The sequence below is a fragment of the Loxodonta africana genome, chromosome 13 (genome assembly GCF_030014295.1).
Source record: "Loxodonta africana isolate mLoxAfr1 chromosome 13, mLoxAfr1.hap2, whole genome shotgun sequence".
Classification (NCBI taxonomy): domain Eukaryota; kingdom Metazoa; phylum Chordata; class Mammalia; order Proboscidea; family Elephantidae; genus Loxodonta; species Loxodonta africana.
In genome coordinates this window covers 343,791-364,993 of record NC_087354.1, presented here as the reverse complement: position 1 = coordinate 364,993, position 21,203 = coordinate 343,791, and the positions used below count along the sequence as shown (strand labels likewise).

Below are 21,203 nucleotides of genomic sequence, written 5' to 3'. Positions count from 1 at the left end.
ACATGTGCAGAGATCAGTGTTCCTACAGAGTTCGTTGGAATCCTGTAGAGGTTCCATAAGACTCCTGCTCTCTTTGTGCCAAGGAATCCTCTGATGGTTGATAAACAGGAGGAGATGTGTTCCCTGTGTTCCCATTCTTTGGGAATGAGGTGGCCTGGACTGTGTCTCTCCATGGCACAAGGGTGAAATCAAACTCTGGAAATGCCTAGTTGAATTTGGGGCCAAATTCTTGGTGAAAGCCCTCTTCCGAGTGTCCCACAGCTCATTTGAAAATCCCCAGTTTTGGGAACCCTTGGATGTCATTTCCTGGAAGTGCTCGTGCACGGATCCGTGCCTGTGGACACAGATTCGGCTTCCTCGTAGACATAAGCCGGGGCTGATCAAATGAATAGCCTGTTCTTGGCTGGGACTTCCTGAGTACTTTTCTCCATTCGGAGTCCTCTATGCCTTGTCTTGATCTGGCACGTGTCTGCCTTTCTGTCAAGGGTCAGCAGTCTCACTAATGGGCGAGAAGTGTGTGTCTTGATTTCGTCCCTCTTTTGGGCTATATGTGGAAAAAGCATAGCTGTTAGGCAATGAATGTCTCTCGTCTGATGTCTGACTTACTTCTTTGCCCTTCCTCAAAGGATTGCAAGGTCGAAGCCTGTTTTCCTGCTTTCATGAGGGTCAAGCTACTCCCCGGGAAACCGGAAGAGGATGTGCGAACCTTCTCATCCTGCGTGATTGCGGGCTGGATGGACGATATCGGTGGTGAGGAACTTGAAGACTCAGGTGATTTCTCCCGGGGATTGAGATGTCTCGGGTCAACGAAGACACCTCAACTTGTCTCGAAGAGAGATGATGACATAAAAATCATGCTCAATAGGATCCCGCTGAGGCCCAGAGAGAAACTCCTTTTCCCTAACGTTAATGATCTGCTTTAGAGGGGACCCCCATTTGGATCCCTTTTTCCTCCACCAAGTGATCAAAAACTCCTCCCTGACCGATTTTGGTCATGCTGATTCCTTGGCTCTTTTCGTCTTTTTCTGTCATTTCGAAAGACCTGCTTTCAGGAGATTCACCACCGAAAGAACTCAAGGTGAGTGAATGACGGCGGTTTTCCCTTGTCTCTGGTGACACTTAGACAAGTGAAAATGGAGCCCAAGAGGCAGTCGGGTTTTGTGGAAAAGCTGAGACGTGTCCCCTGCTTTGAGCTTGACCTGACCGATTGACCAAGTGGCGGTGATATGCACGGGTGGATAGTTAGGAAGCACAGGAACCTAGAAGAATTTCCACTTGAGTAATTTTTGCTAGTCCGGTTCCCAGTCGGGTATGCCTACGGAAGTTTGAGAATATTTTCAACTCTCAACTCTTTACGGGATGGGAGTGTGTAGCAGCTCTACTGGAGAAACCAGAGAGACTTGCCCTAGTTGAAAGCCTGTGTCAGTTGCGACTGGACTCTTAGGATCTCCAGGGCCTCTTTCCCAGACATCTTGGTATTGGATGAAGACTGGAGTAGCCTGACACCTCGCTGTAGCATTCAAGAAAAGGCAGCAGCACCACTATCTGAGTCAAAAAGCTAATGCCAGGCTCAATACCATTCGGTACGTGGGTCGCGAGCGTCATGACTAGTTTCAGGTTCATACCACAGGAGGTCAGGATCTGCTGACAGTCTAATCAGGCAATGCAGGCATAACTGCTGCCTTCCACATGTGGAAAGATCATTTTCTTGACAGATCTTTGGAATCTTGTAGAGATTCCATAGAACTCCTTTTCCGTGTGCCCCACGGGATCCTCTGATGCTTGATATACGGGAGGAGATGTGTTCCCTCTCTGGGGATTATTGGGGCCTGAGGTAGATTCGATTGTGTCTCTCCATGGCTCAGTGGTGAAATGAAAGCGTTGAAGGACTGTGGCAATTTTAACAAGTGTTGGCAGAATTCTTGGAAAGCTATTCTTTTCCAAATGTCCTCCAGCTGATTTGAAGATCCCCCGGTGCTGGGGACTCTTGGGTGCCATTTCCCGGGAGTCCGCACACATTGGACAGTGCCCGTGGACGCATAGTTGGCTGCCTTCAACACATCAGTCAGGCTTAAGCAATGGCAAAGGCTCCTTTTGCCTGGGTCCTCCTGTAAATTTGTGCTACATCCAGAGACCTCTCTGCCTTCTTCTGAATATTGCATGATTCTCTCCTGCTGTCATGGGTCAGCAGACTCCCCAGCGGGTTGCAAATGGCTGTCTTGATTTTGTCCATGTGTTCCCGAATGTCTGGCTGAAAGCCTAGCCTTAGGGAAGTGAGTTTCTCTTCTGGGATCTCTGTCTTACTGATTTCCCCTTTTCAAAGGGTTAGTGAGGTCGATGTCTCTTGTGCCGCTTTCATGGGGGTCAAGCCAACTGCCCGGGAAACTGGAAGATGATGTGTGAACGCTCTCATCCACTGTCCTTCCTGGGTGGAAGGAAGACATTTGTGGTAAGCATCTTCAGGTCTCAGGGGATTTTTCCTGGGGAGTGATATGGCTGGGGTCAATGATGACATAATCTGTCTGGAAGAGAGATGATGACCTAAAAATCATGCTCAGAGAGGTTATGCTGAGGCCCTGTGGGAAAGTCCTTTGGCCCAGCCTTCCAGATCTTCTTTAGAGCGGACTCCCATTTTGATTTCTTTCACCTGCACCAAGTAATCCAAAAGACCTGGGTGGCCGATTTTGGTCAGGCTGATTCCTTGGCTCTTTTCCTCTTTTTGTGTCCTTTAGCACAACCTGCCTCCGAGGAGTTCACCGTTGCGAGGACAAAAGGTGAGGGATTTCCCGTGATTTGCCCTGGCCCCATCTGACACTTAGGCAAGTGAGGATACACCGCAAAAGGCAGTAGGGTTTGCTGACAAGGCTGAGGCATGTCCCCTGGTGTTTGCTTGACCTTGCCTGGTTGACTAAGTGGCGGTGATGTGCGTGGGTGGATACTTAGGAATCAGAGAATGCTGAAACATGTGCGCTGGAGTCGTCTGCGATAGCCTGGGTCCAAGTCCGATAGGGCCTACCGAAATGGGAGAAACGGCCAACTAGAACAATGTATTTTCCCAAGATATTTAGGAGATGTGAATGGCCCAGAGCTCTACAGGAGACTGGTCAACTTGCTGTAATTGAAAGCGTGTGTCAGTTGCGGCTGGACTCGCAGGATTTGCGGGGCGCTTTTCCCGTGAATCTTGAAATTGGATGAGCGACTCAGTAGTCTGATAGCTGGCTCCAGCTTTCAAGTAAAGGTAGCTGCACAGATAACTGCATAGAAAATCTAAAGTCAGGGTCGATGCCAGGTGTGAAGGGGACACGAGGGTCAGGAGCACTTTCAGGTTGATGCCACAGGAGGTCATGTTTCCCTGGAGCTCTAGACAGTGAAAGCAGGCGTAAGTGCTGCCTTGCACATGTGCAGAGATCAGTGTTCCTACAGAGTTCGTTGGAATCCTGTAGAGGTTCCATAAGACTCCTGCTCTCTTTGTGCCAAGGAATCCTCTGATGGTTGATAAACAGGAGGAGATGTGTTCCCTGTGTTCCCATTCTTTGGGAATGAGGTGGCCTGGACTGTGTCTCTCCATGGCACAAGGGTGAAATCAAACTCTGGAAATGCCTAGTTGAATTTGGGGCCAAATTCTTGGTGAAAGCCCTCTTCCGAGTGTCCCACAGCTCATTTGAAGATCCCCAGTTTTGGGAACCCTTGGATGTCATTTCCTGGAAGTGCTCGTGCACGGATCCGTGCCTGTGGACACAGATTCGGCTTCCTCGTAGACATTAGCCGGGGCTGATCAAATGAATAGCCTGTTCTTGGCTGGGACTTCCTGAGTACTTTTCTCCATTCGGAGTCCTCTATGCCTTGTCTTGATCTGGCACGCGTCTGCCTTTCTGTCAAGGGTCAGCAGTCTCACTAATGGGCGAGAAGTGTGTGTCTTGATTTCGTCCCTCTTTTGGGCTATATGTGGAAAAAGCATAGCTGTTAGGCAATGAATGTCTCTCGTCTGATGTCTGACTTACTTCTTTGCCCTTCCTCAAAGGATTGCAAGGTCGAAGCCTGTTTTCCTGCTTTCATGAGGGTCAAGCTACTCCCCGGGAAACCGGAAGAGGATGTGCGAACCTTCTCATCCTGCGTGATTGCGGGCTGGATGGACGATATCGGTGGTGAGGAACTTGAAGACTCAGGTGATTTCTCCCGGGGATTGAGATGTCTCGGGTCAACGAAGACACCTCAACTTGTCTCGAAGAGAGATGATGACATAAAAATCATGCTCAATAGGATCCCGCTGAGGCCCAGAGAGAAACTCCTTTTCCCTAACGTTAATGATCTGCTTTAGAGGGGACCCCCGTTTGGATCCCTTTTTCCTCCACCAAGTGATCAAAAACTCCTCCCTGACCGATTGTGGTCATGCTGATTCCTTGGCTCTTTTCGTCTTTTTCTGTCATTTCGAAAGACCTGCTTTCAGGAGATTCACCACCGAAAGAACTCAAGGTGAGTGAATGACGGCGGTTTTCCCTTGTCTCTGGTGACACTTAGACAAGTGAAAATGGAGCCCAAGAGGCAGTCGGGTTTTGTGGAAAAGCTGAGACGTGTCCCCTGCTTTGAGCTTGACCTGACCGATTGACCAAGTGGCGGTGATATGCACGGGTGGATAGTTAGGAAGCACAGGAACCTAGAAGAATTTCCACTTGAGTAATTTTTGCTAGTCCGGTTCCCAGTCGGGTATGCCTACGGAAGTTTGAGAATATTTTCAACTCTCAACTCTTTACGGGATGGGAGTGTGTAGCAGCTCTACTGGAGAAACCAGAGAGACTTGCCCTAGTTGAAAGCCTGTGTCAGTTGCGACTGGACTCTTAGGATCTCCAGGGCCTCTTTCCCAGACATCTTGGTATTGGATGAAGACTGGAGTAGCCTGACACCTCGCTGTAGCATTCAAGAAAAGGCAGCAGCACCACTATCTGAGTCAAAAAGCTAATGCCAGGCTCAATACCATTCGGTACGTGGGTCGCGAGCGTCATGACTAGTTTCAGGTTCATACCACAGGAGGTCAGGATCTGCTGACAGTCTAATCAGGCAATGCAGGCATAACTGCTGCCTTCCACATGTGGAAAGATCATTTTCTTGACAGATCTTTGGAATCTTGTAGAGATTCCATAGAACTCCTTTTCCGTGTGCCCCACGGGATCCTCTGATGCTTGATATACGGGAGGAGATGTGTTCCCTCTCTGGGGATTATTGGGGCCTGAGGTAGATTCGATTGTGTCTCTCCATGGCTCAGTGGTGAAATGAAAGCGTTGAAGGACTGTGGCAATTTTAACAAGTGTTGGCAGAATTCTTGGAAAGCTATTCTTTTCCAAATGTCCTCCAGCTGATTTGAAGATCCCCCGGTGCTGGGGACTCTTGGGTGCCATTTCCCGGGAGTCCGCACACATTGGACAGTGCCCGTGGACGCATAGTTGGCTGCCTTCAACACATCAGTCAGGCTTAAGCAATGGCAAAGGCTCCTTTTGCCTGGGTCCTCCTGTAAATTTGTGCTACATCCAGAGACCTCTCTGCCTTCTTCTGAATATTGCATGATTCTCTCCTGCTGTCATGGGTCAGCAGACTCCCCAGCGGGTTGCAAATGGCTGTCTTGATTTTGTCCATGTGTTCGCGAATGTCTGGCTGAAAGCCTAGCCTTAGGGAAGTGAGTTTCTCTTCTGGGATCTCTGTCTTACTGATTTCCCCTTTTCAAAGGGTTAGTGAGGTCGATGTCTCTTGTGCCGCTTTCATGGGGGTCAAGCCAACTGCCCGGGAAACTGGAAGATGATGTGTGAACGCTCTCATCCACTGTCCTTCCTGGGTGGAAGGAAGACATTTGTGGTAAGCATCTTCAGGTCTCAGGGGATTTTTCCTGGGGAGTGATATGGCTGGGGTCAATGATGACATAATCTGTCTGGAAGAGAGATGATGACCTAAAAATCATGCTCAGAGAGGTTATGCTGAGGCCCTGTGGGAAAGTCCTTTGGCCCAGCCTTCCAGATCTTCTTTAGAGCGGACTCCCATTTTGATTTCTTTCACCTGCACCAAGTAATCCAAAAGACCTGGGTGGCCGATTTTGGTCAGGCTGATTCCTTGGCTCTTTTCCTCTTTTTGTGTCCTTTAGCACAACCTGCCTCCGAGGAGTTCACCGTTGCGAGGACAAAAGGTGAGGGATTTCCCGTGATTTGCCCTGGCCCCATCTGACACTTAGGCAAGTGAGGATACACCGCAAAAGGCAGTAGGGTTTGCTGACAAGGCTGAGGCATGTCCCCTGGTGTTTGCTTGACCTTGCCTGGTTGACTAAGTGGCGGTGATGTGCGTGGGTGGATACTTAGGAATCAGAGAATGCTGAAACATGTGCGCTGGAGTCGTCTGCGATAGCCTGGGTCCAAGTCCGATAGGGCCTACCGAAATGGGAGAAACGGCCAACTAGAACAATGTATTTTCCCAAGATATTTATGAGATGTGAATGGCCCAGAGCTCTACAGGAGACTGGTCAACTTGCTGTAATTGAAAGCGTGTGTCAGTTGCGGCTGGACTCGCAGGATTTGCGGGGCGCTTTTCCCGTGAATCTTGAAATTGGATGAGCGACTCAGTAGTCTGATAGCTGGCTCCAGCTTTCAAGTAAAGGTAGCTGCACAGATAACTGCATAGAAAATCTAAAGTCAGGGTCGATGCCAGGTGTGAAGGGGACACGAGGGTCAGGAGCACTTTCAGGTTGATGCCACAGGAGGTCATGTTTCCCTGGAGCTCTAGACAGTGAAAGCAGGCGTAAGTGCTGCCTTGCACATGTGCAGAGATCAGTGTTCCTACAGAGTTCGTTGGAATCCTGTAGAGGTTCCATAAGACTCCTGCTCTCTTTGTGCCAAGGAATCCTCTGATGGTTGATAAACAGGAGGAGATGTGTTCCCTGTGTTCCCATTCTTTGGGAATGAGGTGGCCTGGACTGTGTCTCTCCATGGCACAAGGGTGAAATCAAACTCTGGAAATGCCTAGTTGAATTTGGGGCCAAATTCTTGGTGAAAGCCCTCTTCCGAGTGTCCCACAGCTCATTTGAAGATCCCCAGTTTTGGGAACCCTTGGATGTCATTTCCTGGAAGTGCTCGTGCACGGATCCGTGCCTGTGGACACAGATTCGGCTCCCTCGTAGACATTAGCCGGGGCTGATCAAATGAATAGCCTGTTCTTGGCTGGGACTTCCTGAGTACTTTTCTCCATTCGGAGTCCTCTATGCCTTGTCTTGATCTGGCACGCGTCTGCCTTTCTGTCAAGGGTCAGCAGTCTCACTAATGGGCGAGAAGTGTGTGTCTTGATTTCGTCCCTCTTTTGGGCTATATGTGGAAAAAGCATAGCTGTTAGGCAATGAATGTCTCTCGTCTGATGTCTGACTTACTTCTTTGCCCTTCCTCAAAGGATTGCAAGGTCGAAGCCTGTTTTCCTGCTTTCATGAGGGTCAAGCTACTCCCCGGGAAACCGGAAGAGGATGTGCGAACCTTCTCATCCTGCGTGATTGCGGGCTGGATGGACGATATCGGTGGTGAGGAACTTGAAGACTCAGGTGATTTCTCCCGGAGATTGAGATGTCTCGGGTCAACGAAGACACCTCAACTTGTCTCGAAGAGAGATGATGACATAAAAATCATGCTCAATAGGATCCCGCTGAGGCCCAGAGAGAAACTCCTTTTCCCTAACGTTAATGATCTGCTTTAGAGGGGACCCCCGTTTGGATCCCTTTTTCCTCCACCAAGTGATCAAAAACTCCTCCCTGACCGATTCTGGTCATGCTGATTCCTTGGCTCTTTTCGTCTTTTTCTGTCATTTCGAAAGACCTGCTTTCAGGAGATTCACCACCGAAAGAACTCAAGGTGAGTGAATGACGGCGGTTTTCCCTTGTCTCTGGTGACACTTAGACAAGTGAAAATGGAGCCCAAGAGGCAGTCGGGTTTTGTGGAAAAGCTGAGACGTGTCCCCTGCTTTGAGCTTGACCTGACCGATTGACCAAGTGGCGGTGATATGCACGGGTGGATAGTTAGGAAGCACAGGAACCTAGAAGAATTTCCACTTGAGTAATTTTTGCTAGTCCGGTTCCCAGTCGGGTATGCCTACGGAAGTTTGAGAATATTTTCAACTCTCAACTCTTTACGGGATGGGAGTGTGTAGCAGCTCTACTGGAGAAACCAGAGAGACTTGCCCTAGTTGAAAGCCTGTGTCAGTTGCGACTGGACTCTTAGGATCTCCAGGGCCTCTTTCCCAGACATCTTGGTATTGGATGAAGACTGGAGTAGCCTGACACCTCGCTGTAGCATTCAAGAAAAGGCAGCAGCACCACTATCTGAGTCAAAAAGCTAATGCCAGGCTCAATACCATTCGGTACGTGGGTCGCGAGCGTCATGACTAGTTTCAGGTTCATACCACAGGAGGTCAGGATCTGCTGACAGTCTAATCAGGCAATGCAGGCATAACTGCTGCCTTCCACATGTGGAAAGATCATTTTCTTGACAGATCTTTGGAATCTTGTAGAGATTCCATAGAACTCCTTTTCCGTGTGCCCCACGGGATCCTCTGATGCTTGATATACGGGAGGAGATGTGTTCCCTCTCTGGGGATTATTGGGGCCTGAGGTAGATTCGATTGTGTCTCTCCATGGCTCAGTGGTGAAATGAAAGCGTTGAAGGACTGTGGCAATTTTAACAAGTGTTGGCAGAATTCTTGGAAAGCTATTCTTTTCCAAATGTCCTCCAGCTGATTTGAAGATCCCCCGGTGCTGGGGACTCTTGGGTGCCATTTCCCGGGAGTCCGCACACATTGGACAGTGCCCGTGGACGCATAGTTGGCTGCCTTCAACACATCAGTCAGGCTTAAGCAATGGCAAAGGCTCCTTTTGCCTGGGTCCTCCTGTAAATTTGTGCTACATCCAGAGACCTCTCTGCCTTCTTCTGAATATTGCATGATTCTCTCCTGCTGTCATGGGTCAGCAGACTCCCCAGCGGGTTGCAAATGGCTGTCTTGATTTTGTCCATGTGTTCGCGAATGTCTGGCTGAAAGCCTAGCCTTAGGGAAGTGAGTTTCTCTTCTGGGATCTCTGTCTTACTGATTTCCCCTTTTCAAAGGGTTAGTGAGGTCGATGTCTCTTGTGCCGCTTTCATGGGGGTCAAGCCAACTGCCCGGGAAACTGGAAGATGATGTGTGAACGCTCTCATCCACTGTCCTTCCTGGGTGGAAGGAAGACATTTGTGGTAAGCATCTTCAGGTCTCAGGGGATTTTTCCTGGGGAGTGATATGGCTGGGGTCAATGATGACATAATCTGTCTGGAAGAGAGATGATGACCTAAAAATCATGCTCAGAGAGGTTATGCTGAGGCCCTGTGGGAAAGTCCTTTGGCCCAGCCTTCCAGATCTTCTTTAGAGCGGACTCCCATTTTGATTTCTTTCACCTGCACCAAGTAATCCAAAAGACCTGGGTGGCCGATTTTGGTCAGGCTGATTCCTTGGCTCTTTTCCTCTTTTTGTGTCCTCTAGCACAACCTGCCTCCGAGGAGTTCACCGTTGCGAGGACAAAAGGTGAGGGATTTCCCGTGATTTGCCCTGGCCCCATCTGACACTTAGGCAAGTGAGGATACACCGCAAAAGGCAGTAGGGTTTGCTGACAAGGCTGAGGCATGTCCCCTGGTGTTTGCTTGACCTTGCCTGGTTGACTAAGTGGCGGTGATGTGCGTGGGTGGATACTTAGGAATCAGAGAATGCTGAAACATGTGCGCTGGAGTCGTCTGCGATAGCCTGGGTCCAAGTCCGATAGGGCCTACCGAAATGGGAGAAACGGCCAACTAGAACAATGTATTTTCCCAAGATATTTATGAGATGTGAATGGCCCAGAGCTCTACAGGAGACTGGTCAACTTGCTGTAATTGAAAGCGTGTGTCAGTTGCGGCTGGACTCGCAGGATTTGCGGGGCGCTTTTCCCGTGAATCTTGAAATTGGATGAGCGACTCAGTAGTCTGATAGCTGGCTCCAGCTTTCAAGTAAAGGTAGCTGCACAGATAACTGCATAGAAAATCTAAAGTCAGGGTCGATGCCAGGTGTGAAGGGGACACGAGGGTCAGGAGCACTTTCAGGTTGATGCCACAGGAGGTCATGTTTCCCTGGAGCTCTAGACAGTGAAAGCAGGCGTAAGTGCTGCCTTGCACATGTGCAGAGATCAGTGTTCCTACAGAGTTCGTTGGAATCCTGTAGAGGTTCCATAAGACTCCTGCTCTCTTTGTGCCAAGGAATCCTCTGATGGTTGATAAACAGGAGGAGATGTGTTCCCTGTGTTCCCATTCTTTGGGAATGAGGTGGCCTGGACTGTGTCTCTCCATGGCACAAGGGTGAAATCAAACTCTGGAAATGCCTAGTTGAATTTGGGGCCAAATTCTTGGTGAAAGCCCTCTTCCGAGTGTCCCACAGCTCATTTGAAGATCCCCAGTTTTGGGAACCCTTGGATGTCATTTCCTGGAAGTGCTCGTGCACGGATCCGTGCCTGTGGACACAGATTCGGCTTCCTCGTAGACATTAGCCGGGGCTGATCAAATGAATAGCCTGTTCTTGGCTGGGACTTCCTGAGTACTTTTCTCCATTCGGAGTCCTCTATGCCTTGTCTTGATCTGGCACGCGTCTGCCTTTCTGTCAAGGGTCAGCAGTCTCACTAATGGGCGAGAAGTGTGTGTCTTGATTTCGTCCCTCTTTTGGGCTATATGTGGAAAAAGCATAGCTGTTAGGCAATGAATGTCTCTCGTCTGATGTCTGACTTACTTCTTTGCCCTTCCTCAAAGGATTGCAAGGTCGAAGCCTGTTTTCCTGCTTTCATGAGGGTCAAGCTACTCCCCGGGAAACCGGAAGAGGATGTGCGAACCTTCTCATCCTGCGTGATTGCGGGCTGGATGGACGATATCGGTGGTGAGGAACTTGAAGACTCAGGTGATTTCTCCCGGAGATTGAGATGTCTCGGGTCAACGAAGACACCTCAACTTGTCTCGAAGAGAGATGATGACATAAAAATCATGCTCAATAGGATCCCGCTGAGGCCCAGAGAGAAACTCCTTTTCCCTAACGTTAATGATCTGCTTTAGAGGGGACCCCCATTTGGATCCCTTTTTCCTCCACCAAGTGATCAAAAACTCCTCCCTGACCGATTCTGGTCATGCTGATTCCTTGGCTCTTTTCGTCTTTTTCTGTCATTTCGAAAGACCTGCTTTCAGGAGATTCACCACCGAAAGAACTCAAGGTGAGTGAATGACGGCGGTTTTCCCTTGTCTCTGGTGACACTTAGACAAGTGAAAATGGAGCCCAAGAGGCAGTCGGGTTTTGTGGAAAAGCTGAGACGTGTCCCCTGCTTTGAGCTTGACCTGACCGATTGACCAAGTGGCGGTGATATGCACGGGTGGATAGTTAGGAAGCACAGGAACCTAGAAGAATTTCCACTTGAGTAATTTTTGCTAGTCCGGTTCCCAGTCGGGTATGCCTACGGAAGTTTGAGAATATTTTCAACTCTCAACTCTTTACGGGATGGGAGTGTGTAGCAGCTCTACTGGAGAAACCAGAGAGACTTGCCCTAGTTGAAAGCCTGTGTCAGTTGCGACTGGACTCTTAGGATCTCCAGGGCCTCTTTCCCAGACATCTTGGTATTGGATGAAGACTGGAGTAGCCTGACACCTCGCTGTAGCATTCAAGAAAAGGCAGCAGCACCACTATCTGAGTCAAAAAGCTAATGCCAGGCTCAATACCATTCGGTACGTGGGTCGCGAGCGTCATGACTAGTTTCAGGTTCATACCACAGGAGGTCAGGATCTGCTGACAGTCTAATCAGGCAATGCAGGCATAACTGCTGCCTTCCACATGTGGAAAGATCATTTTCTTGACAGATCTTTGGAATCTTGTAGAGATTCCATAGAACTCCTTTTCCGTGTGCCCCACGGGATCCTCTGATGCTTGATATACGGGAGGAGATGTGTTCCCTCTCTGGGGATTATTGGGGCCTGAGGTAGATTCGATTGTGTCTCTCCATGGCTCAGTGGTGAAATGAAAGCGTTGAAGGACTGTGGCAATTTTAACAAGTGTTGGCAGAATTCTTGGAAAGCTATTCTTTTCCAAATGTCCTCCAGCTGATTTGAAGATCCCCCGGTGCTGGGGACTCTTGGGTGCCATTTCCCGGGAGTCCGCACACATTGGACAGTGCCCGTGGACGCATAGTTGGCTGCCTTCAACACATCAGTCAGGCTTAAGCAATGGCAAAGGCTCCTTTTGCCTGGGTCCTCCTGTAAATTTGTGCTACATCCAGAGACCTCTCTGCCTTCTTCTGAATATTGCATGATTCTCTCCTGCTGTCATGGGTCAGCAGACTCCCCAGCGGGTTGCAAATGGCTGTCTTGATTTTGTCCATGTGTTCGCGAATGTCTGGCTGAAAGCCTAGCCTTAGGGAAGTGAGTTTCTCTTCTGGGATCTCTGTCTTACTGATTTCCCCTTTTCAAAGGGTTAGTGAGGTCGATGTCTCTTGTGCCGCTTTCATGGGGGTCAAGCCAACTGCCCGGGAAACTGGAAGATGATGTGTGAACGCTCTCATCCACTGTCCTTCCTGGGTGGAAGGAAGACATTTGTGGTAAGCATCTTCAGGTCTCAGGGGATTTTTCCTGGGGAGTGATATGGCTGGGGTCAATGATGACATAATCTGTCTGGAAGAGAGATGATGACCTAAAAATCATGCTCAGAGAGGTTATGCTGAGGCCCTGTGGGAAAGTCCTTTGGCCCAGCCTTCCAGATCTTCTTTAGAGCGGACTCCCATTTTGATTTCTTTCACCTGCACCAAGTAATCCAAAAGACCTGTGTGGCCGATTTTGGTCAGGCTGATTCCTTGGCTCTTTTCCTCTTTTTGTGTCCTTTAGCACAACCTGCCTCCGAGGAGTTCACCGTTGCGAGGACAAAAGGTGAGGGATTTCCCGTGATTTGCCCTGGCCCCATCTGACACTTAGGCAAGTGAGGATACACCGCAAAAGGCAGTAGGGTTTGCTGACAAGGCTGAGGCATGTCCCCTGGTGTTTGCTTGACCTTGCCTGGTTGACTAAGTGGCGGTGATGTGCGTGGGTGGATACTTAGGAATCAGAGAATGCTGAAACATGTGCGCTGGAGTCGTCTGCGATAGCCTGGGTCCAAGTCCGATAGGGCCTACCGAAATAGGAGAAACGGCCAACTAGAACAATGTATTTTCCCAAGATATTTATGAGATGTGAATGGCCCAGAGCTCTACAGGAGACTGGTCAACTTGCTGTAATTGAAAGCGTGTGTCAGTTGCGGCTGGACTCGCAGGATTTGCGGGGCGCTTTTCCCGTGAATCTTGAAATTGGATGAGCGACTCAGTAGTCTGATAGCTGGCTCCAGCTTTCAAGTAAAGGTAGCTGCACAGATAACTGCATAGAAAATCTAAAGTCAGGGTCGATGCCAGGTGTGAAGGGGACACGAGGGTCAGGAGCACTTTCAGGTTGATGCCACAGGAGGTCATGTTTCCCTGGAGCTCTAGACAGTGAAAGCAGGCGTAAGTGCTGCCTTGCACATGTGCAGAGATCAGTGTTCCTACAGAGTTCGTTGGAATCCTGTAGAGGTTCCATAAGACTCCTGCTCTCTTTGTGCCAAGGAATCCTCTGATGGTTGATAAACAGGAGGAGATGTGTTCCCTGTGTTCCCATTCTTTGGGAATGAGGTGGCCTGGACTGTGTCTCTCCATGGCACAAGGGTGAAATCAAACTCTGGAAATGCCTAGTTGAATTTGGGGCCAAATTCTTGGTGAAAGCCCTCTTCCGAGTGTCCCACAGCTCATTTGAAAATCCCCAGTTTTGGGAACCCTTGGATGTCATTTCCTGGAAGTGCTCGTGCACGGATCCGTGCCTGTGGACACAGATTCGGCTTCCTCGTAGACATTAGCCGGGGCTGATCAAATGAATAGCCTGTTCTTGGCTGGGACTTCCTGAGTACTTTTCTCCATTCGGAGTCCTCTATGCCTTGTCTTGATCTGGCACGCGTCTGCCTTTCTGTCAAGGGTCAGCAGTCTCACTAATGGGCGAGAAGTGTGTGTCTTGATTTCGTCCCTCTTTTGGGCTATATGTGGAAAAAGCATAGCTGTTAGGCAATGAATGTCTCTCGTCTGATGTCTGACTTACTTCTTTGCCCTTCCTCAAAGGATTGCAAGGTCGAAGCCTGTTTTCCTGCTTTCATGAGGGTCAAGCTACTCCCCGGGAAACCGGAAGAGGATGTGCGAACCTTCTCATCCTGCGTGATTGCGGGCTGGATGGACGATATCGGTGGTGAGGAACTTGAAGACTCAGGTGATTTCTCCCGGGGATTGAGATGTCTCGGGTCAACGAAGACACCTCAACTTGTCTCGAAGAGAGATGATGACATAAAAATCATGCTCAATAGGATCCCGCTGAGGCCCAGAGAGAAACTCCTTTTCCCTAACGTTAATGATCTGCTTTAGAGGGGACCCCCGTTTGGATCCCTTTTTCCTCCACCAAGTGATCAAAAACTCCTCCCTGACCGATTTTGGTCATGCTGATTCCTTGGCTCTTTTCGTCTTTTTCTGTCATTTCGAAAGACCTGCTTTCAGGAGATTCACCACCGAAAGAACTCAAGGTGAGTGAATGACGGCGGTTTTCCCTTGTCTCTGGTGACACTTAGACAAGTGAAAATGGAGCCCAAGAGGCAGTCGGGTTTTGTGGAAAAGCTGAGACGTGTCCCCTGCTTTGAGCTTGACCTGACCGATTGACCAAGTGGCGGTGATATGCACGGGTGGATAGTTAGGAAGCACAGGAACCTAGAAGAATTTCCACTTGAGTAATTTTTGCTAGTCCGGTTCCCAGTCGGGTATGTCTACGGAAGTTTGAGAATATTTTCAACTCTCAACTCTTTACGGGATGGGAGTGTGTAGCAGCTCTACTGGAGAAACCAGAGAGACTTGCCCTAGTTGAAAGCCTGTGTCAGTTGCGACTGGACTCTTAGGATCTCCAGGGCCTCTTTCCCAGACATCTTGGTATTGGATGAAGACTGGAGTAGCCTGACACCTCGCTGTAGCATTCAAGAAAAGGCAGCAGCACCACTATCTGAGTCAAAAAGCTAATGCCAGGCTCAATACCATTCGGTACGTGGGTCGCGAGCGTCATGACTAGTTTCAGGTTCATACCACAGGAGGTCAGGATCTGCTGACAGTCTAATCAGGCAATGCAGGCATAACTGCTGCCTTCCACATGTGGAAAGATCATTTTCTTGACAGATCTTTGGAATCTTGTAGAGATTCCATAGAACTCCTTTTCCGTGTGCCCCACGGGATCCTCTGATGCTTGATATACGGGAGGAGATGTGTTCCCTCTCTGGGGATTATTGGGGCCTGAGGTAGATTCGATTGTGTCTCTCCATGGCTCAGTGGTGAAATGAAAGCGTTGAAGGACTGTGGCAATTTTAACAAGTGTTGGCAGAATTCTTGGAAAGCTATTCTTTTCCAAATGTCCTCCAGCTGATTTGAAGATCCCCCGGTGCTGGGGACTCTTGGGTGCCATTTCCCGGGAGTCCGCACACATTGGACAGTGCCCGTGGACGCATAGTTGGCTGCCTTCAACACATCAGTCAGGCTTAAGCAATGGCAAAGGCTCCTTTTGCCTGGGTCCTCCTGTAAATTTGTGCTACATCCAGAGACCTCTCTGCCTTCTTCTGAATATTGCATGATTCTCTCCTGCTGTCATGGGTCAGCAGACTCCCCAGCGGGTTGCAAATGGCTGTCTTGATTTTGTCCATGTGTTCGCGAATGTCTGGCTGAAAGCCTAGCCTTAGGGAAGTGAGTTTCTCTTCTGGGATCTCTGTCTTACTGATTTCCCCTTTTCAAAGGGTTAGTGAGGTCGATGTCTCTTGTGCCGCTTTCATGGGGGTCAAGCCAACTGCCCGGGAAACTGGAAGATGATGTGTGAACGCTCTCATCCACTGTCCTTCCTGGGTGGAAGGAAGACATTTGTGGTAAGCATCTTCAGGTCTCAGGGGATTTTTCCTGGGGAGTGATATGGCTGGGGTCAATGATGACATAATCTGTCTGGAAGAGAGATGATGACCTAAAAATCATGCTCAGAGAGGTTATGCTGAGGCCCTGTGGGAAAGTCCTTTGGCCCAGCCTTCCAGATCTTCTTTAGAGCGGACTCCCATTTTGATTTCTTTCACCTGCACCAAGTAATCCAAAAGACCTGGGTGGCCGATTTTGGTCAGGCTGATTCCTTGGCTCTTTTCCTCTTTTTGTGTCCTTTAGCACAACCTGCCTCCGAGGAGTTCACCGTTGCGAGGACAAAAGGTGAGGGATTTCCCGTGATTTGCCCTGGCCCCATCTGACACTTAGGCAAGTGAGGATACACCGCAAAAGGCAATAGGGTTTGCTGACAAGGCTGAGGCATGTCCCCTGGTGTTTGCTTGACCTTGCCTGGTTGACTAAGTGGCGGTGATGTGCGTGGGTGGATACTTAGGAATCAGAGAATGCTGAAACATGTGCGCTGGAGTCGTCTGCGATAGCCTGGGTCCAAGTCCGATAGGGCCTACCGAAATGGGAGAAACGGCCAACTAGAACAATGTATTTTCCCAAGATATTTATGAGATGTGAATGGCCCAGAGCTCTACAGGAGACTGGTCAACTTGCTGTAATTGAAAGCGTGTGTCAGTTGCGGCTGGACTCGCAGGATTTGCGGGGCGCTTTTCCCGTGAATCTTGAAATTGGATGAGCGACTCAGTAGTCTGATAGCTGGCTCCAGCTTTCAAGTAAAGGTAGCTGCACAGATAACTGCATAGAAAATCTAAAGTCAGGGTCGATGCCAGGTGTGAAGGGGACACGAGGGTCAGGAGCACTTTCAGGTTGATGCCACAGGAGGTCATGTTTCCCTGGAGCTCTAGACAGTGAAAGCAGGCGTAAGTGCTGCCTTGCACATGTGCAGAGATCAGTGTTCCTACAGAGTTCGTTGGAATCCTGTAGAGGTTCCATAAGACTCCTGCTCTCTTTGTGCCAAGGAATCCTCTGATGGTTGATAAACAGGAGGAGATGTGTTCCCTGTGTTCCCATTCTTTGGGAATGAGGTGGCCTGGACTGTGTCTCTCCATGGCACAAGGGTGAAATCAAACTCTGGAAATGCCTAGTTGAATTTGGGGCCAAATTCTTGGTGAAAGCCCTCTTCCGAGTGTCCCACAGCTCATTTGAAGATCCCCAGTTTTGGGAACCCTTGGATGTCATTTCCTGGAAGTGCTCGTGCACGGATCCGTGCCTGTGGACACAGATTCGGCTTCCTCGTAGACATTAGCCGGGGCTGATCAAATGAATAGCCTGTTCTTGGCTGGGACTTCCTGAGTACTTTTCTCCATTCGGAGTCCTCTATGCCTTGTCTTGATCTGGCACGCGTCTGCCTTTCTGTCAAGGGTCAGCAGTCTCACTAATGGGCGAGAAGTGTGTGTCTTGATTTCGTCCCTCTTTTGGGCTATATGTGGAAAAAGCATAGCTGTTAGGCAATGAATGTCTCTCGTCTGATGTCTGACTTACTTCTTTGCCCTTCCTCAAAGGATTGCAAGGTCGAAGCCTGTTTTCCTGCTTTCATGAGGGTCAAGCTACTCCCCGGGAAACCGGAAGAGGATGTGCGAACCTTCTCATCCTGCGTGATTGCGGGCTGGATGGACGATATCGGTGGTGAGGAACTTGAAGACTCAGGTGATTTCTCCCGGAGATTGAGATGTCTCGGGTCAACGAAGACACCTCAACTTGTCTCGAAGAGAGATGATGACATAAAAATCATGCTCAATAGGATCCCGCTGAGGCCCAGAGAGAAACTCCTTTTCCCTAACGTTAATGATCTGCTTTAGAGGGGACCCCCATTTGGATCCCTTTTTCCTCCACCAAGTGATCAAAAACTCCTCCCTGACCGATTCTGGTCATGCTGATTCCTTGGCTCTTTTCGTCTTTTTCTGTCATTTCGAAAGACCTGCTTTCAGGAGATTCACCACCGAAAGAACTCAAGGTGAGTGAATGACGGCGGTTTTCCCTTGTCTCTGGTGACACTTAGACAAGTGAAAATGGAGCCCAAGAGGCAGTCGGGTTTTGTGGAAAAGCTGAGACGTGTCCCCTGCTTTGAGCTTGACCTGACCGATTGACCAAGTGGCGGTGATATGCACGGGTGGATAGTTAGGAAGCACAGGAACCTAGAAGAATTTCCACTTGAGTAATTTTTGCTAGTCCGGTTCCCAGTCGGGTATGCCTACGGAAGTTTGAGAATATTTTCAACTCTCAACTCTTTACGGGATGGGAGTGTGTAGCAGCTCTACTGGAGAAACCAGAGAGACTTGCCCTAGTTGAAAGCCTGTGTCAGTTGCGACTGGACTCTTAGGATCTCCAGGGCCTCTTTCCCAGACATCTTGGTATTGGATGAAGACTGGAGTAGCCTGACACCTCGCTGTAGCATTCAAGAAAAGGCAGCAGCACCACTATCTGAGTCAAAAAGCTAATGCCAGGCTCAATACCATTCGGTACGTGGGTCGCGAGCGTCATGACTAGTTTCAGGTTCATACCACAGGAGGTCAGGATCTGCTGACAGTCTAATCAGGCAATGCAGGCATAACTGCTGCCTTCCACATGTGGAAAGATCATTTTCTTGACAGATCTTTGGAATCTTGTAGAGATTCCATAGAACTCCTTTTCCGTGTGCCCCACGGGATCCTCTGATGCTTGATATACGGGAGGAGATGTGTTCCCTCTCTGGGGATTATTGGGGCCTGAGGTAGATTCGATTGTGTCTCTCCATGGCTCAGTGGTGAAATGAAAGCGTTGAAGGACTGTGGCAATTTTAACAAGTGTTGGCAGAATTCTTGGAAAGCTATTCTTTTCCAAATGTCCTCCAGCTGATTTGAAGATCCCCCGGTGCTGGGGACTCTTGGGTGCCATTTCCCGGGAGTCCGCACACATTGGACAGTGCCCGTGGACGCATAGTTGGCTGCCTTCAACACATCAGTCAGGCTTAAGCAATGGCAAAGGCTCCTTTTGCCTGGGTCCTCCTGTAAATTTCTGCTACATCCAGAGACCTCTCTGCCTTCTTCTGAATATTGCATGATTCTCTCCTGCTGTCATGGGTCAGCAGACTCCCCAGCGGGTTGCAAATGGCTGTCTTGATTTTGTCCATGTGTTCGCGAATGTCTGGCTGAAAGCCTAGCCTTAGGGAAGTGAGTTTCTCTTCTGGGATCTCTGTCTTACTGATTTCCCCTTTTCAAAGGGTTAGTGAGGTCGATGTCTCTTGTGCCGCTTTCATGGGGGTCAAGCCAACTGCCCGGGAAACTGGAAGATGATGTGTGAACGCTCTCATCCACTGTCCTTCCTGGGTGGAAGGAAGACATTTGTGGTAAGCATCTTCAGGTCTCAGGGGATTTTTCCTGGGGAGTGATATGGCTGGGGTCAATGATGACATAATCTGTCTGGAAGAGAGATGATGACCTAAAAATCATGCTCAGAGAGGTTATGCTGAGGCCCTGTGGGAAAGTCCTTTGGCCCAGCCTTCCAGATCTTCTTTAGAGCGGACTCCCATTTTGATTTCTTTCACCTGCACCAAGTAATCCAAAAGACCTGGGTGGCCGATTTTGGTCAGGCTGATTCCTTGGCTCTTTTCCTCTTTTTGTGTCCTTTAGCACAACCTGCCTCCGAGGAGTTCACCGTTGCGAGGACAAAAGGTGAGGGATTTCCCGTGATTTGCCCTGGCCCCATCTGACACTTAGGCAAGTGAGGATACACCGCAAAAGGCAATAGGGTTTGCTGACAAGGCTGAGGCATGTCCCCTGGTGTTTGCTTGACCTTGCCTGGTTGACTAAGTGGCGGTGATGTGCGTGGGTGGATACTTAGGAATCAGAGAATGCTGAAACATGTGCGCTGGAGTCGTCTGCGATAGCCTGGGTCCAAGTCCGATAGGGCCTACCGAAATGGGAGAAACGGCCAACTAGAACAATGTATTTTCCCAAGATATTTATGAGATGTGAATGGCCCAGAGCTCTACAGGAGACTGGTCAACTTGCTGTAATTGAAAGCGTGTGTCAGTTGCGGCTGGACTCGCAGGATTTGCGGGGCGCTTTTCCCGTGAATCTTGAAATTGGATGAGCGACTCAGTAGTCTGATAGCTGGCTCCAGCTTTCAAGTAAAGGTAGCTGCACAGATAACTGCATAGAAAATCTAAAGTCAGGGTCGATGCCAGGTGTGAAGGGGACACGAGGGTCAGGAGCACTTTCAGGTTGATGCCACAGGAGGTCATGTTTCCCTGGAGCTCTAGACAGTGAAAGCAGGCGTAAGTGCTGCCTTGCACATGTGCAGAGATCAGTGTTCCTACAGAGTTCGTTGGAATCCTGTAGAGGTTCCATAAGACTCCTGCTCTCTTTGTGCCAAGGAATCCTCTGATGGTTGATAAACAGGAGGAGATGTGTTCCCTGTGTTCCCATTCTTTGGGAATGAGGTGGCCTGGACTGTGTCTCTCCATGGCACAAGGGTGAAATCAAACTCTGGAAATGCCTAGTTGAATTTGGGGCCAAATTCTTGGTGAAAGCCCTCTTCCGAGTGTCCCACAGCTCATTTGAAGATCCCCAGTTTTGGGAACCCTTGGATGTCATTTCCTGGAAGTGCTCGTGCACGGATCCGTGCCTGTGGACACAGATTCGGCTTCCTCGTAGACATTAGCCGGGGCTGATCAAATGAATAGCCTGTTCTTGGCTGGGACTTCCTGAGTACTTTTCTCCATTCGGAGTCCTCTATGCCTTGTCTTGATCTGGCACGCGTCTGCCTTTCTGTCAAGGGTCAGCAGTCTCACTAATGGGCGAGAAGTGTGTGTCTTGATTTCGTCCCTCTTTTGGGCTATATGTGGAAAAAGCATAGCTGTTAGGCAATGAATGTCTCTCGTCTGATGTCTGACTTACTTCTTTGCCCTTCCTCAAAGGATTGCAAGGTCGAAGCCTGTTTTCCTGCTTTCATGAGGGTCAAGCTACTCCCCGGGAAACCGGAAGAGGATGTGCGAACCTTCTCATCCTGCGTGATTGCGGGCTGGATGGACGATATCGGTGGTGAGGAACTTGAAGACTCAGGTGATTTCTCCCGGAGATTGAGATGTCTCGGGTCAACGAAGACACCTCAACTTGTCTCGAAG

The 21,203-nt window shown here is 49.4% G+C and overlaps 12 non-coding genes across 12 annotated transcripts; all 12 read left to right on the top strand.

Moving 5' to 3' along the window:
• The first annotated feature begins 800 nt into the window (after positions 1 to 800).
• Positions 801 to 881, top strand: LOC135227353 (small nucleolar RNA SNORD115). Its single transcript, XR_010317519.1, has one exon. It is a non-coding gene; the product is annotated as a small nucleolar RNA SNORD115 (small nucleolar RNA).
• A 1,618-nt stretch (positions 882 to 2,499) lies between these two features.
• On the top strand, positions 2,500 to 2,577 carry LOC135227448 (small nucleolar RNA SNORD115). The gene has a single exon (XR_010317613.1). It is a non-coding gene; the product is annotated as a small nucleolar RNA SNORD115 (small nucleolar RNA).
• Positions 2,578 to 4,195: 1,618 nt separating this feature from the next.
• On the top strand, positions 4,196 to 4,276 carry LOC135227352 (small nucleolar RNA SNORD115). Its single transcript, XR_010317518.1, has one exon. It is a non-coding gene; the product is annotated as a small nucleolar RNA SNORD115 (small nucleolar RNA).
• Positions 4,277 to 5,894: 1,618 nt separating this feature from the next.
• On the top strand, positions 5,895 to 5,972 carry LOC135227447 (small nucleolar RNA SNORD115). The gene has a single exon (XR_010317612.1). It is a non-coding gene; the product is annotated as a small nucleolar RNA SNORD115 (small nucleolar RNA).
• Positions 5,973 to 7,590: 1,618 nt separating this feature from the next.
• On the top strand, positions 7,591 to 7,671 carry LOC135227351 (small nucleolar RNA SNORD115). The gene has a single exon (XR_010317517.1). It is a non-coding gene; the product is annotated as a small nucleolar RNA SNORD115 (small nucleolar RNA).
• A 1,618-nt stretch (positions 7,672 to 9,289) lies between these two features.
• LOC135227446 (small nucleolar RNA SNORD115) lies at positions 9,290 to 9,367 on the top strand. Its single transcript, XR_010317611.1, has one exon. It is a non-coding gene; the product is annotated as a small nucleolar RNA SNORD115 (small nucleolar RNA).
• Positions 9,368 to 10,985: 1,618 nt separating this feature from the next.
• On the top strand, positions 10,986 to 11,066 carry LOC135227350 (small nucleolar RNA SNORD115). The gene has a single exon (XR_010317516.1). It is a non-coding gene; the product is annotated as a small nucleolar RNA SNORD115 (small nucleolar RNA).
• A 1,618-nt stretch (positions 11,067 to 12,684) lies between these two features.
• Positions 12,685 to 12,762, top strand: LOC135227445 (small nucleolar RNA SNORD115). Its single transcript, XR_010317610.1, has one exon. It is a non-coding gene; the product is annotated as a small nucleolar RNA SNORD115 (small nucleolar RNA).
• Positions 12,763 to 14,380: 1,618 nt separating this feature from the next.
• LOC135227349 (small nucleolar RNA SNORD115) lies at positions 14,381 to 14,461 on the top strand. Its single transcript, XR_010317515.1, has one exon. It is a non-coding gene; the product is annotated as a small nucleolar RNA SNORD115 (small nucleolar RNA).
• A 1,618-nt stretch (positions 14,462 to 16,079) lies between these two features.
• Positions 16,080 to 16,157, top strand: LOC135227444 (small nucleolar RNA SNORD115). The gene has a single exon (XR_010317609.1). It is a non-coding gene; the product is annotated as a small nucleolar RNA SNORD115 (small nucleolar RNA).
• A 1,618-nt stretch (positions 16,158 to 17,775) lies between these two features.
• Positions 17,776 to 17,856, top strand: LOC135227348 (small nucleolar RNA SNORD115). The gene has a single exon (XR_010317514.1). It is a non-coding gene; the product is annotated as a small nucleolar RNA SNORD115 (small nucleolar RNA).
• A 1,618-nt stretch (positions 17,857 to 19,474) lies between these two features.
• Positions 19,475 to 19,552, top strand: LOC135227443 (small nucleolar RNA SNORD115). Its single transcript, XR_010317608.1, has one exon. It is a non-coding gene; the product is annotated as a small nucleolar RNA SNORD115 (small nucleolar RNA).
• Positions 19,553 to 21,203: the final 1,651 nt, after the last annotated feature.